This window comes from Plectropomus leopardus, chromosome 10 (genome assembly GCF_026936395.1).
Source record: "Plectropomus leopardus strain MGB_pleo_1.0 chromosome 10, ASM2693639v1, whole genome shotgun sequence".
NCBI classification, from domain to species: domain Eukaryota; kingdom Metazoa; phylum Chordata; class Actinopteri; order Perciformes; family Serranidae; genus Plectropomus; species Plectropomus leopardus.
This window is the reverse complement of record NC_142185.1, coordinates 34,938,831-34,953,125: the sequence shown is the minus strand read 5'-3', so window position 1 is coordinate 34,953,125 and position 14,295 is coordinate 34,938,831. Positions and strand designations below refer to the sequence as shown.

The 14,295-nt window shown below is 38.0% G+C and overlaps 1 protein-coding gene across 2 annotated transcripts in view; it reads left to right on the top strand.

The window, feature by feature from the left end:
* Nucleotides 1-14,295, top strand: part of kcnh3 (potassium voltage-gated channel, subfamily H (eag-related), member 3) — a 168,288-nt gene that overhangs the window by 87,003 nt on the left and 66,990 nt on the right. The gene's annotated exons all lie outside the window — the stretch shown is intronic.

Sequence of the window (14,295 nt, the reverse complement as noted above, 5' to 3'; positions counted from 1 at the left end):
TAGAGAACATCAATAAGTCCGAAAACCCGCCTAATGTGCTAGAAAAGGCACTGGCTTTTAGCCCATTAAGCAACATTTAAATTTTAAAGTTCTCAACTTCGTTGCACATCTGTTCCTCATCCTCATGCATTGACTTTCAGGGATTTAACCCTCAAACTTTTGGGTGCATTTTATTTGCTTTTCATCATCATTTTTTAAATAATTTTGGTTGTGTTTATGCATAGGGCATAAATTTAGGCAAAATTGTGTATTTTTGTTTGATTTTGGGATTTCCAGCTCAACTCCTACAATAAGTCTAAAATACAATGTGAACTAAATAGTTACATTCAGACTGTTAAGGTCAAAAACTCTCCATAGAAACCCATTGAAAATGACATTTTTGATCCCACAGCCTTTGAAGCATGTATTGTGTTATTTCTAGGTGTCATTTTTGGCTTTTGCATTGATGACATCATTTTGACCATATTTGGCATATGAAGGAAATACATGCTATTTCCATCAGGTGAACTGTCACAATCAACGTAGCTGCTAATCGTTGGCCAGATTATGGCCCAGATTATGATTAGAAAAAAACGTATTATTTAAATATTATTAATATTAAATATTTAAATCTATTTTTTTTTTTATCTTTGTTTTTTCATCTAAAATAGCGGCATCATGGCAAAAATCTGTGTTTTAAAGGGTTATAATTCTGAAAATTAATAAATATTTCATATTTATTATTAAGACTAATGTTGGTTAAAATAATGAGCCTAATGAAAGAAGAAAAAAATATTAATGTGGAATATTTTAAAGCTTAAAGCTGGTTAAAAAACCCTAGTAATGAAAGTAGAAAATAATATTAATTTTTTTTTTAAAGCTTGATTTTGAAAAGAGCAGTTTGTGCATAGAGCATTATGAGTGTGTGTAATGACCACGCTGACCGCGGTGTAGCTGTGAGCGTTGGTGCTCTCAGAGATGCACACGTGAAGCGAGTTTACCTGATGAGCCTCAGAGAAACAGCGTCTCCGTGACGGTCGGATCTGTGTCAGGAGTCTGCCGTTATCAGACGCTGTTCTATAAGAGAAAAGAACAAAAACGATGAATGCAGCAGCTTAGCGAGGTTGTGCAGTGAGCGTTCACAGGATCTTGAAAAAAGCACAAAAGCAGATTGCTGTGCTCCAATATGTAATTATCACCAGCATGTTTCCTCAGCTGTTAGTTTGTGGTCCACAAGCCGCAGACATGTTTGTAAAAACCTCAAGACCTGCTCTGAATCAGCTCTATCCCTGCGCGCTTTCTGCACGCTCCACTAGCTTGAGTTTTTGTTTTTTTTTACAACCCTGTGTGCTCTTTCCTAATGTCATGATTTCAAAAAACAATTAATATCATCATGATTGCCTTCTTATCATTTAAACAGCCAAGACAATTACTCGCTGTAATGAACTGTGGGAGAAAAGCACAAAATGACAATTTGACGGTCCCAGTCAGCGCAATTAAATCGTCCACGTTTGACTCCTCCTCTGCTGCTAATGAGAGTGTCAATTAACTCCTCGGTGTCCACACAACAAACACAGCGTCATGTATCACACTAAAGGTGGACATCATTAGCATATGTTTATTACCTGTACGCGCTGAAATTATGTGAAATTAGTGAATGAAATTAAATTAAATTCAGACCTCCTTTGAGTTCAGGAGCACCTGTGGTTACCGAGGCGATGGCAAATCTGGTTTAATACCAAGTGAAAAATAATTGAGCAGCTGCTTTGTCGTAAATACAACTGAGGAGCAACTTTAATTTTTGATTGACAGAAAACAATTTTTTAGAGCTGATTGATGTTTTAAGTCATTTTTAATTGCGAAATGCCAAATACTGTCTGATCTCAGCCTCTCGTGTTTGTGTGATTTTGTAATTTTTCTCAGTTTTATTTGATTTTCAGTTGGGCTTTGGGCTGTTGGTTGGACAAAGAAAACAATTTAAAAATGTTTCCTCGGGCTTTGGGAACTTGTGCTGCCAATTTATCGATATAAGGATGAATCAATTTGTTGAAAAATAATTGATCTATTTAACAATCATTAGTTCCAGCCCTCATCGTATAGTTTTAATAAAATAGAGTCAATAATCAGCCTTTTTCGAGTATTACACAAGCAACAACTCATTTCTTGCTGTAAGATTTAAAGGTTGATTGTGAAGGATTTAGGAGGATTTAGTGACATCTAGTGGTGATGATTGCAGATTGCAACCAGCTGAAACTTCTCCCGCTTTATTTTCCCTGAGTGTTCAGTGTTCAGGAGGTTTTTCACCAGCAGACAATTTATCTGCAGAGGTCTTCCATGATTTAAAGCGCTAAAATTACTGAATAAAGCAGTTTCAAGTTAAAAAAATCTGTGTTTCTCCCATTTTGTTTGGCTCATCAGAGACAGGTTAGTCCAGGCGAACAAATGTGCGCTCACTATATTTCTGATCCAGATTCCCAGAAACGTAGGACAGTTTTTTCCTGTGACTACTTCACAATAAAAACCAGCCCATGTTCCTCCAGTCTTTATATGTTCAATCGACGGCGATGTAGGCATGTCATGGGAGCAATAATGGAAAGGCGAGCTCCTCATACGTGGGAGAGTCCACGTATGAGTCCACAATTTCACAGAGGAATTGTGGATTCAAAACGTCCAGATGATCTGCTCAGCTTAAGAGTTATGTGAGGCAATAACAGCTCTTGTAGCTCCTGCTGCATCATGAGGGAGCCAGTTCCTACTGACAAGCTCATAGCGATAGCATCATGTGACCTAGAAAAGCAAAAAAAAAAGTGTTTCCATTGCAGTTTTGCAAAATATTGAAATAATTTTAATCACCTGAAATGCCACCTCATGCGAGCTATTTTTGCGATAAATGATAGTCTTTTCAAAATTGCCCTGTTTCCATCAGATGTGTTTTATATTCGCAGTTTTGATTTGTGCAATTTGAGGGTTAAACAGAGCAATGGTTACAGAGCAGAGCTGAATGCAGAGATAGAGTCAGTACAGTAATCATGACTGGAAGCTAAAAACGATTCAGGGAAAAAAAGAGCTTTATTACATTAAACAGGGTTTTTCCTTTGGTCTGAATATACAGACCCTGTTATTGATTTCCATTAGCTCTTAAAAGGAGAAACACTCCATCACAGGTCACTGTCGGCTGTACTTACGCTCTCTGAGAGCCGTCTGTTGGTTTAAGTGCCAACTGAGTCTTTTTAAGCGACTCTTTTTGGTTTCTCATGAACCCTCAGACTGTGTTATATCTGTGGCTTTAGCAGTGAAAGAGGAGGTCATTTGGATCTGTGTGTGTGTGTGTGTGTGTGTGTGTGTGTGTGTGTGTGTGTGTGTGTGTGTGTGTGTGTGTGTGTGTGTGTGTGTGTGTGTGAGAAAGAGAGTGTGAACATGTGAGGGAGTCAGAAACACTGTGTTCTTCTCATCAAAGCCCCACCCTCCCTACTGTCTCCACGGAAACGCAACACAATTGGTACCTGTCGCCTGGCAACATTGCCCGGTATCTTTGGGACACAGAGCTGCTGGCAGAGAATAGATGCTCTCTCTCTCACACACACACACACACACACACACACACACACACACACAGTTTGTCAGCTGTCACAGAGGTGGTTCGTGTCACATTTCTTTGCGCAGCCTTTTGAGCTGCGGAGTTTCGACTGTTTGTTCAGGCTGATTTCATATCAGTGGAATGAAACAAGCTTTGTACGTGCTGTAGATCTGTGTGTTTACATACTGCATGGCGAGATAAAACGTCATGAAACACTCTCTAACTCTGTTAGGAACGCTGTCATGACACAACATATCACACGACAGAAACCCGCCTTGTGCAGCTTGAAAAATTGTTAAAATAAAACTTAATCAACTAAATTTAGTTACATAATACTCCCAAAATATCTAAATGTTTGTCTGTAGGACTGCAACAATATGCTTATCTCTTGATTTCATGCTATCATGACACCTGGTGCTGATTTCATATCTTTTGCGATTGTACATGTATCATGATATATATGATATAATAATTTCTTGCAGTTTTGTTTACTTTTTAAACACCAGACCATGTGCAAAGAAGCTTAAACAGGAGAAATATGTCTTTTCATCCCGTTAGTCCACATGCTGCAGCATTCTGGACCAAATGGAGAGTCTTTAGAGACTTGTTGGAGAAACCTGATAATAAGGATTTATAATAATCCAGCCTAAAAGTAACAAGTGCGTGCACTCATTTTTCTGCGTCTGTTTGAGACAGGATATGCCTAATTTTTTCAATTTTACACAAGTGAAAGAATGCATTCCCTGAAGTTTGTTTTATATGAGAGACAAAAGATAAATCTTGATCAAAAATAACTCAAAGGTCCCTTACAGTTGCACTGGAGGCCAAACTGGAGAAAAGCATTTCTGAGGTGTTCAATTTTGTTTGAATTTAACACCAGGAAATTGCTTTCCTATCCTTTATCCTTAAGACACGCTTGTAGTCTAGATAACTGGTCAGTTTCATCTGGCTTCGTAGATGAATACAGCTGCATATCATCAACATAACAATGGAAATTTATGGTGTGATTTCTTATAATGTTTCTAAGGGGAAGCTTTTATGAAGTGAAAAGGATTGGTCCAAGCACAGAATCTTGCGGTACTCCGAAACAGACTTTAGTCTGAAATTAATGAGAAAAATTGCATCACATATTTCTAGAGACTGATTCTTTCTGCCTTATATTTAAGCAGCATCATATTCTGCATATATTATTTAAATAAAAGTCTGTGTGACGCCCCTGAAGAATAAAAACATTTATTTAAAAAGTTTTTTAACAACTGAGGTGTTTGGAAAATGACATTTAAACCTTTTTATGCATTTTTTTTTCTTCATTGAAAAAAACAAGCAACCACAGAGATATGATTCTGTAATAAAACTTTTACAGAAAAACAACAACTTTAAAACACAGTTTTTGCAGATTTACAGTAGCCCTACAGCGAGGCATGAATAAGGAAGTTTTCACTGGACCATTACACGTTGTGAAAGTTGCTGGTTGGATCCCTGGGTGAATCTGGTGGATGGTTTTCAGATACTGTAGCAGCACTTTTAGCTCCCCTGTAACCACTGCTGAAGACCCCTGGAGCAAAATACCCTCAACTGCACAGTGCAATATCAGATCAGCACGTAGAGGATGTGCTTTTCAATGAAATTGAGGCTAGAAAAAATAGATTTTCTATTACACTTGTTGTGTGCTGAATGAATGTTCACATATTGTACTATTGGATCAAATTTAAACCTTTATTTTCTTCCTGTCCAGAGAGAGTTACATGACGGAGGTTAAAACCTGAACAAAATGAAAATGCGTTAACCATAATAAGGACTTCAGTCTCTACCTCCAGGCTGTCCGTGTACGGCACATCAGCCCCAGATGATGATGTTAAGTTTTAATGTTATCATTAGCAAAAAGTGGCTGCTAATGCTGCAGCAATTAAGCCCTAAAGGTTAGACTGCTCGCTGAAACGGACAATCATTCCTGAAACGCTCGCTCTGTTTCTGAAAGAGCAAATGTCACTGCTCTGCAATGACCGAACTGAGGTTTGTGTCTAATTCAGAACATTTCACGCCAGAACGACTCGTTAGGAAACTGAACCAGCAGTTACTGGTTAAGGTAACTGGTTTTTAGCAGCCTGATTAACCTCCGTCAGCACACACACACACACAGACACACACACACACACACACACCCAAGCCCACACACACACACACACACACACACACACACACACACACACACACACACACACACACACACACACACACACAGTGTCCTCAGCTTTGAGACGGCCATGACAGCAACATATTTGGTTTTCTATTTTTGCCCCGTCACACACTCCCACTGGAGGAGGAGGATGATGGGATAGAGTGTGATTGGACAGTGTGTTATCCTCCTGTAGGTGTGTGTCTGTATGTATGGATGATATTTATATTTGTGTCTGTGTGCATGAGGAGTGCAGCTTCATACACCATGACCCTGAGCCCTGTTACACAAACTGAATTTTTTTAAATCGCCTTATGAACCCTCTTGACTGAAGAGTGTTTACAAAAGCATCGAAATTAATACGCTCTTAAAAACGATGATAGATTCCTCCAACCCACTTGTACGAGGCTGAGAGCATCTTAAGAGGAAGCACCTGCGAGAGGAAACACAAAATACATGTTTCATTTGAAGGTTTCATCATTGAGATCATTTCTAATCGACTGTTTATGTCTAAACTTTCATCAAACCCCCGATGCTCCCCACGAGGGCCATATGTGGCCCCCGATATGCTGCCAGGTGGCCCCCAACCATCTTCTAATTCACAATGGAAATAAAGTGATTTACACTGGGAATTGTGTTTGTGCTTTTAGTAAACATAAGGTGTCAGAGTGCATTGAACAGCATAAAAAAAGCTGGTTTCTATCAGATCAAAAATTGCCAGTGGAGGATCCCCCACACCCCCCACCAGAGGTCCTTGCCAAGACCCTAATGTCCTAAAATCCTAGAAATGTCCTTAAATCAAAGAAATGCCCTTAAATCCTTGAAAAGTGCTAAAACCCTTTAAAGGTCTTAAAATCCTAGAAACATCCTAAAATCCCATGTCCTAAACACCTTTAAAGTTTGTAAAATCAGAGATATGTCCTAAAATCCTAGAAATGTCTAAAAATCCGAGAAACGTCCTTAAATCTGAGAAATTTCCTTAAATCCTGGAAACATCCTAAAATAAAAAAAAGGTCCTAAAATCCTAGAAATGTCTAAAAATCCGAGAATTGTCCTTAAATCATAGAAACATCCTAAAATAAAAAAGTCCTAAAATCCGAGAAATGTCTAAAAATCCTGCATTAGAAAACAGGCCTAATCTAAACTCGATTTTTTTTTTTTTTTTTTTTTTACTTATTCCTGTAAATCACAGGCAGACGTGACGTGTCAGACCCTCTCTCACTGAGACAGCCAGCGTTAACCGGAGCGGTGAACCAGGAGCTTTAGGAAGGGGTCAGTTTGAGGTCAAAGAGGTCAGCCACTGCATCAGTCCCTGCAGACACAACACCGTCACCCACGATCCTTCATACACACTCACACACACCAGCAGATGTAAAGGGCTGATATGTGGACCTCCATCACATGGCTGGGTGAGCAGCAGCCGAGCAGATGATGGATTGATTTGACTTTTAGCACCCACACCTAATCATCTCTTTATCCCACCAAATCTCTCTTTTTTTTTTTAAATAGTTCGAAATACCTTAAAATCTATAATAAATGACCTTGAAATTATTTATAGAAAATGAAAAAAAGTTAAAAATAAAAGAAAGAAATATGGCAAATAAGACTTATGATTTAAAAATATATAAATCTGTATCATTATATTAGGTATGAAATCATGATAATTATAAATGCAGTTTTTTTCTTTTTACCTGAGAAATTTTCCCCCAGCTTTTTAAAAAAAATAATTTTGTGGAACATTTCTCCCCAGATAGTTTATTGCCCTTTTTGATAGAAACTGCACCGGTTGCCTCGGCTTAAAGGTCTGAATCCTTGTAAAAATTGTCTGAAAACAGTACAAGAAAAATGATGCCTCTCCAGGTTTCAAAGGGTTAACACTCACTTGGAATAAAATAGAGATTATGCCGTTTGAGCAGCTAGAAGACTTTTAATGTGAAGCATGTTTGCACAAACGCGTATTTGCTCAGATATCGACCTTACTGTCATTGTTCGGGGATAAAAAAGAGGATCTGGATGGACGAATGTGAGTGTTTGATTTTGGAGAAACGGTGAAGAGAGAGCAGTGTGTGTATTCTTTAATCACTGTGGACTGTGCACGTGCCAGAGAGGATTGCGTGTGTAAAACAGATTATTTCTCCCAATTAGATCATCTATCAGTCAGATGAAAGGATACCAGTGGAACAATACTAGCTGGAGGCCTGTGAACAGCTCCACCATTCACTTTGGAAGCTCGGCCTGACCACGCTGAAATAATGGCTTTGTGCATGTGTGCGTGAACGCTTTACTCCGCGACTCCGGAGGATTTCGAGTGTGGTGGATTTCCTGATTTAGAAGGTCATTATTATTATTTTTTCTAATTGCTTTAGTTTTTAAAGTTGGCTCCGGCATCCATGTACACATATCCAGTATTTCATGTTCATCAGGCGTGGCAGCAGGAGAGGATTCAATGCAGGTGGAGGCGCTGATCCTCTCCTGGCAAAGAGCACCGTTAATAACTGGTGCATCTGTAAGCGCGGAGCATCGAAATTATGATTCGTGTTATGAAGTCTGCGGAGCCCCCTGGGGGGTCGACATAAGATATTTTATGTCAGGCTTTCAGAATAAAATAACTGAGGGGATTAAATAGTTTTTTAAAGGGTTTAGTGTTTCTTTTTGACTCCATAACCCACAAAAGTAAAACATAAATCATGTCAGAAAAATGAGTTTTCTAACATGCTGCATGTAATTGACAGTCACTCAGCAGCATATACATTATAGACGCTGTCCTATTTGATTGTTCATGCATAAATTATATGTTAGGAAAAAGTAAAGGCCAGGAGAGATGACACATGATGTATGAATGTGCTTTAACAGAGGGGAACGGCACAACGGCTCGCACACACGCCGCTGTGATTCGCTTATTGTCGATCTATTATGTGCAGCAATAAAGAAACCGTCTTTCCCTTTTCTGAATGCTTTTATTTTGCTGGAATGACTGTTAAAGTACAAATCTGGAGCTTTTCTTTTTCAGCCTTATTGTTAACAAATCCAATGAAAAGACAAAAATCAGCCCAAATGAATTGAATCTTTATTTTAAACACGTGGAGGGAAAAAAAAGCAAATAAAAGTTTTATGGCTAAGTGCAATAAACAAAAACAAAGATAAATAAGAAAGAAGGCCTATACTGTACAAAACCTGCTCATCAATCTCAACAAACAAATACTCGAGCCACTTAAACTTGAATATCACAAAAAAGTAGCAGGAAGAAATACACTTATCTGTTTCTACCCTTATATTTACATTCACATTATTATATAAGTGACTTCCCAAACTCAAAGCAGTACTGCTTTTGTAGCCAAAGAAGGTTTTTGTGTCATAGACCTTGTTTTTTGTAGCCACACCGTCGACCCAGGTGAAAGTTTCTTTATCCTGAAGTTTGTTTTTGGTTCATCTGATGTACACATCCTGGTGCTTTATGTATTCGAATACAAAAGGATCACTAAAAGGTGATGAAATTATGTTTAAAATAAACACTTAAAAACAAACTAAATAATAATAATACAGCCATGCTTGGAGGATCTCTTGACTTTTGAAGTACTAGGGATAAATAAGTGAAAAACAGACGATAACTTATTTTTTTCCCCTTTTTTAACTGATTTATTATTTCCTGCTTTTATGGTGAAAACCAGATGCCTATTAAAACAAATAACAAATTACTGTAACTACCACCCACCGGCAGATCGATTCTCCGACACGCTTGTGTAAATGAATCCTTTCATTTGTTGTTGTTGTTGTTGTTTTTGTGACTCGAGGAGTTGAGGAGTCACAGCAGTACTTGTGTCAGACACTTGGAGAGTTGTAGAAAAGAGTCGACAGCAACAACAAAAAAAATGTGTCTCCCACAGACGCTTCAAGTGCCCTCGATGCCACAGCCAGGTTGTTCCATCCCAAACTTCTGTTCCCCTTTTGTCTGGAAACTGTGATGAGTGTTGAAGATGTGCTGTGGCGCTGCAGAGAGGAGTCTGACTCGAAGGAAAAAAACAAACTAGTGAGGTCCAGAGAAGTGATTTTTTATGTCTCTCTGGACACGAGTAGCCTTCATTTGTTTTCATTTCTTCTTCCTCACTCTGTCTGTCCCCTTGGTCTCTTACGTCTTCTTGCCTCCTCTACGATCATCCATCCTTTTTTTGTTTTTATGCCTCTTCACTTGCAGTAGCCGCAGCAGGAGGGACTATATTTCAGATTGTCCGTACCTCTGTTTGCCCGTCCATCCTATTATCATTATACAATATCTCAAGAACGACTGCAGGGAATTTCTTTGAGCACAAACGTTCACTTGATGAACTGATTAGATTTTAGGTCAAAGGTTAAGGTCACTGCAAATTTGCATCTGTGTCATTTATGTGAACACATTATTTGAAGAACGCCTTGAGGGATTTTTGTCAAAAGTGGCACAAACGTCCACTTGATGAACTGATTAGATTTTGGTGGTTTTAGGTAAAAGGTTAAGGTCACTGTAAACTTGCATCTGTGTCATTAATGTGAACACATTATCCGAAGAACGCCTTGAGGGAGTTTTGTCAAATGTGGCACAAACGTCCACTTGGGCTCAACGATAGATTTATAGGAATTTGGTGTTCAAAGGTAAAGGTGTGACCTTTCATCCATCTTATTCTCAAAAAGGTTTTTTTTTTTTTTTTCCAAATTCAGCACAAACCTTCACTTTGACTAAAGAATAAACTTATTTGATTTTGGTGGTCATAGGTCAAACGTCAAGATCGCTTTGACCTCGCATCTGCCTCAGTCTTGTGAATGCAACATCACAAGAACTCCTTGATAAAATTTCTTCAAATCTGACATACATATCCACTTAGACTTAACAATGAACTAGATTTTAGTGATTGTTAGTCAAAGGTCACGGTCACTTTGACCTTGAGTCCATCTCATTCTTGAGAATACAATATCTAAAGAAGACCTTGAGGGAGTTTGGTCAAATTTGGCACAAATGTTCACTTAGATTCAAGGTTGAACTGATTTGATTTTGATGGTTGATGGTCAAAGATCAAGGTCATGGTGACCTCATAACATGTTTTTGGCCATAAATCAAGCTCTAAAATCAACTTCATATCTCAGTAACAGAAGGGGAGACATTTCAGATACTGAGTTTCTGACACTGATTTTGAAACTGTGCTGATTGTGGAGGTCTTCAGTGTGTGAAGCGTTTTAGTGACATGGATGTAGAATCAGAATCAGAATCCGGTTTTATTGCCAACTACATTTACATATACAAGGAGTTTGACTTGGTGTTTTGGTGCAAAACAATAATACAACAATAAAGGAAGAATAAAAATATTGAATTTAAACAGTGTAAGAGATAAAAATGTGGAAGCAATTGAAAAATATAAAATGAAAAACAGGATGTAAAGAACAAATTGTATGTGCAAAAGGTGCAATGGAGGAAACACAGATGAGCAGACGTTGGTTTTACAGTGCAAAACCAACTGTCAGTGCAACTTGACTGGCGTGTGGAGACATATAACCCCGGGGCAGTAATTCTAGTTTTCCTAACACCCTTTTAAACACAGCTTTTGTATCCACTGCTTCTAGTCTCATCTTTTTCGCAGCATGCACTCTATCTCTCGCTCACAAAGTCAGCTCCCATATGTTCTTTAATCCTGCATTGATCCCACGAGAGGGGTGATATTCTCTCTGTTGGTCCAGGTGCCACCTCGAGTCACAGCTGCATGTTCCCTAAAGTGCCAGCACCCTGCCATTAACCCTTTAACACATTGCAACTGCATGGTTAACATTTTTTGCGATCAAATTGCTTTACTAAACATTCTGCAAAACCCAATTTCATTTTATTTAGATGTTTTCATGCAATGCATTTCAGTTATTTCATGTGTAATTCTATTCAATTCAATCTTTATCATATTAAATTGACTACTTACATTTCATAAGAGATGTTTTATTATTTGTATTTCTTTTTATTTGTTTATTTTTTATATTTATTTATGTTTATTGTTTGTTTATTTTATGAAGTTACTTTCATTTTCTGAATTTTTTATTTATTTTTTTACCATATACTTTATACAGTTTTTTTTTACTAGATTCTTTTTTATTTGTATCTATATATTTTTGATTAATTTTTTCATTATTTATTGCGTGAAGTCGCTTTTATATTTAAATTTAAAAAAAAATAAATTAATGTATTTTGTTAACATATTCTATAGTCTATTATAATGTTGTATTTTTATTTTGCAAAGGCATTTCTTAGTGTGAGTCTACACACAAGACAGCTGCCCAGGAGTTATACAGTACTCCAGTCCCTAAAGGGCATCAGAGGACGTAGAGGTCCACACACACACACACACACACACACACACACACACACACACACACTCATGCACAAACAACCCCCACCATTTCCACCTTTCAAAGCTGCTGCCCAGGGTCCCTTCAAAGCCACTTTGAAGGGACCCTGATTACCAGACAGCCTATAACTAGCATCCAGCTACAGTCCTGCCAACACACCGTCCAAAAAAAACTCACCACAGACTCACATGGAATCAAAAACTGTCTTTTTTCGCACTTTACTGGATGTGAATCTGTACTGTAAAAAAATGTCTCTCACACATGACTTAAAGAATAAAATGTGAATACAAATTTAAATCATATTCATAGCTCTTTAATTTCCTCTTTAACGGCCGATGTTGCTGCACAGTTACATGTAATGACAAATAAACGTCTCGTGCAATCCCAAAATATCAAGCCGAGTGTCTCAGGATGATGACAGCTCAATCTTTTTCTCAGAAACCATCACATAAAAGTGTCTCTGCCAGTTGCTCAGATAGTTCACAGACGTTATGAACTGTCAGCGTAAATGATGGGAGAAATACTCTTAAAGCTGTTTCGCTGTCTTCTTTTTTTGCTCTGCAGTCGAGAGCTTTTCTCACTGAGGGCCAGCTGCAAAATAAATACAATAAAATAAATAAATCCTCAACAGCAATACTTTTATCACCCTACTACAAACGTCTTATTGCTAAATATTTTCTTTGCTTAAAAATGTACCTTTGAGATTCCTGATGTCACAATAATGTCTCAGAGTTTTCTCAAAATACGGTACTTTTTTCAGACTTTTTTACTTGGTATTCAGAGACGCACCAGAGTCGAGCTGGCACTGACTCTGGATGTGTTTCTGCCTGAGGCTTTTGGCTTTTAGCCTCAAGTCCACAAAGCTTACAACACAAAGGTCCAGCTCAACACTGAGGCGAACACGGACCGACTCCAACAGGCCCGCTAAAAAACAGCACATTTTAATTTGTATGGTCATCAATTAAAAGCTTTCAGTAACGTATTTTGTAGGGCTGTGGATCAGGACTTGGTACCTTTAAAACGGGGATACTCAATTAGCTTTACTTTGCAAAATAACCGAAGGTCGGGGCCGGTCAAAGCAGCCCCAAACACGCTTCTTCGATTTTGGGACATTTCTTGGATTTAAGAATGTTTTTAGGATTGAAGGATATTTCTCAGATTTTTGGGTGTTTCCAGAGTTTTAGGTCACTGCCAGGATTTTAGGACATGTCTAAGATTTTAGGATGTTACTTGGATTTTAGGACATTTCTAGGATTTTAGATGTTTGAAGGATTTTAAGACATGTTTAGGTTTTTAGGATGTTTCTAGGATTTTAGGATATTTGTAGGATTTTAGGAGGTGTCTAGAATTTTAAGGAATTTTTAGGATTATAGAAAACTTCTGGGATTTTAAGACATTTAAAGGATTTTACAAAGTTTCTCTGATTTTAGGACATTTTAATGACTTTAACATATTTTGGGGATTTTAGGACATCTCTAGGATTTAGGATGTTTCCATGATTTTAAGACATTTCTAGGATTTTACATAATCTTTATGGATTTTACATTTCTCACATTTTAGGCCATTTCCAGAATTTTACGATGTTTCTAGGATTTTTGAACATTACTCAGATTTTAGGATGTTTTGAAGTACGTTGCTAGGACTTTAGGACATTAGGGTCTTGGCTAGGACCTCTGTCGGAGGGTGTGGGGGATCCTCCACTGGCACTTGTTTTATGCACTTTATACACTTAAAGTACAACTTTATTTTTATTGTGAATCAGAAAATATGGTGTTAGGCCACCCAGGACCCTATTGGGGGTCAAATTTGGCCTGTGGGCCAGAAGTTGAGTCTCACTGTTTTAAGATATCAACTTGAATAACCCAGTGCGAAGTAAATTTGAAACGTCTCTGGTCAAAAGATTCCTGCAGTCTATCCTTTTTGGACCAGGCTTGTTTGCAGAAATGTCCAACATGTATTCTTGCTATTAGGTCAAAATTAAAGATAAATGTACAAATTGTAACGTCCTTCAAGTCCAACAAGTACATTTAGGCTATAAAAACAAATGACTTTCTTTCTACTACCTCCAACTTGTTCTAAGTGAAAACACTTTGGCCATCTTTTCTCTGACGTTCTTCACCACGTCCGCACTTTGTGGTCCACTCTGCAGAGTGTTTATAAAACCACAGCGTCCCTGCTTGTAAAATGGATGGGAAGTCAGAGTGGAACG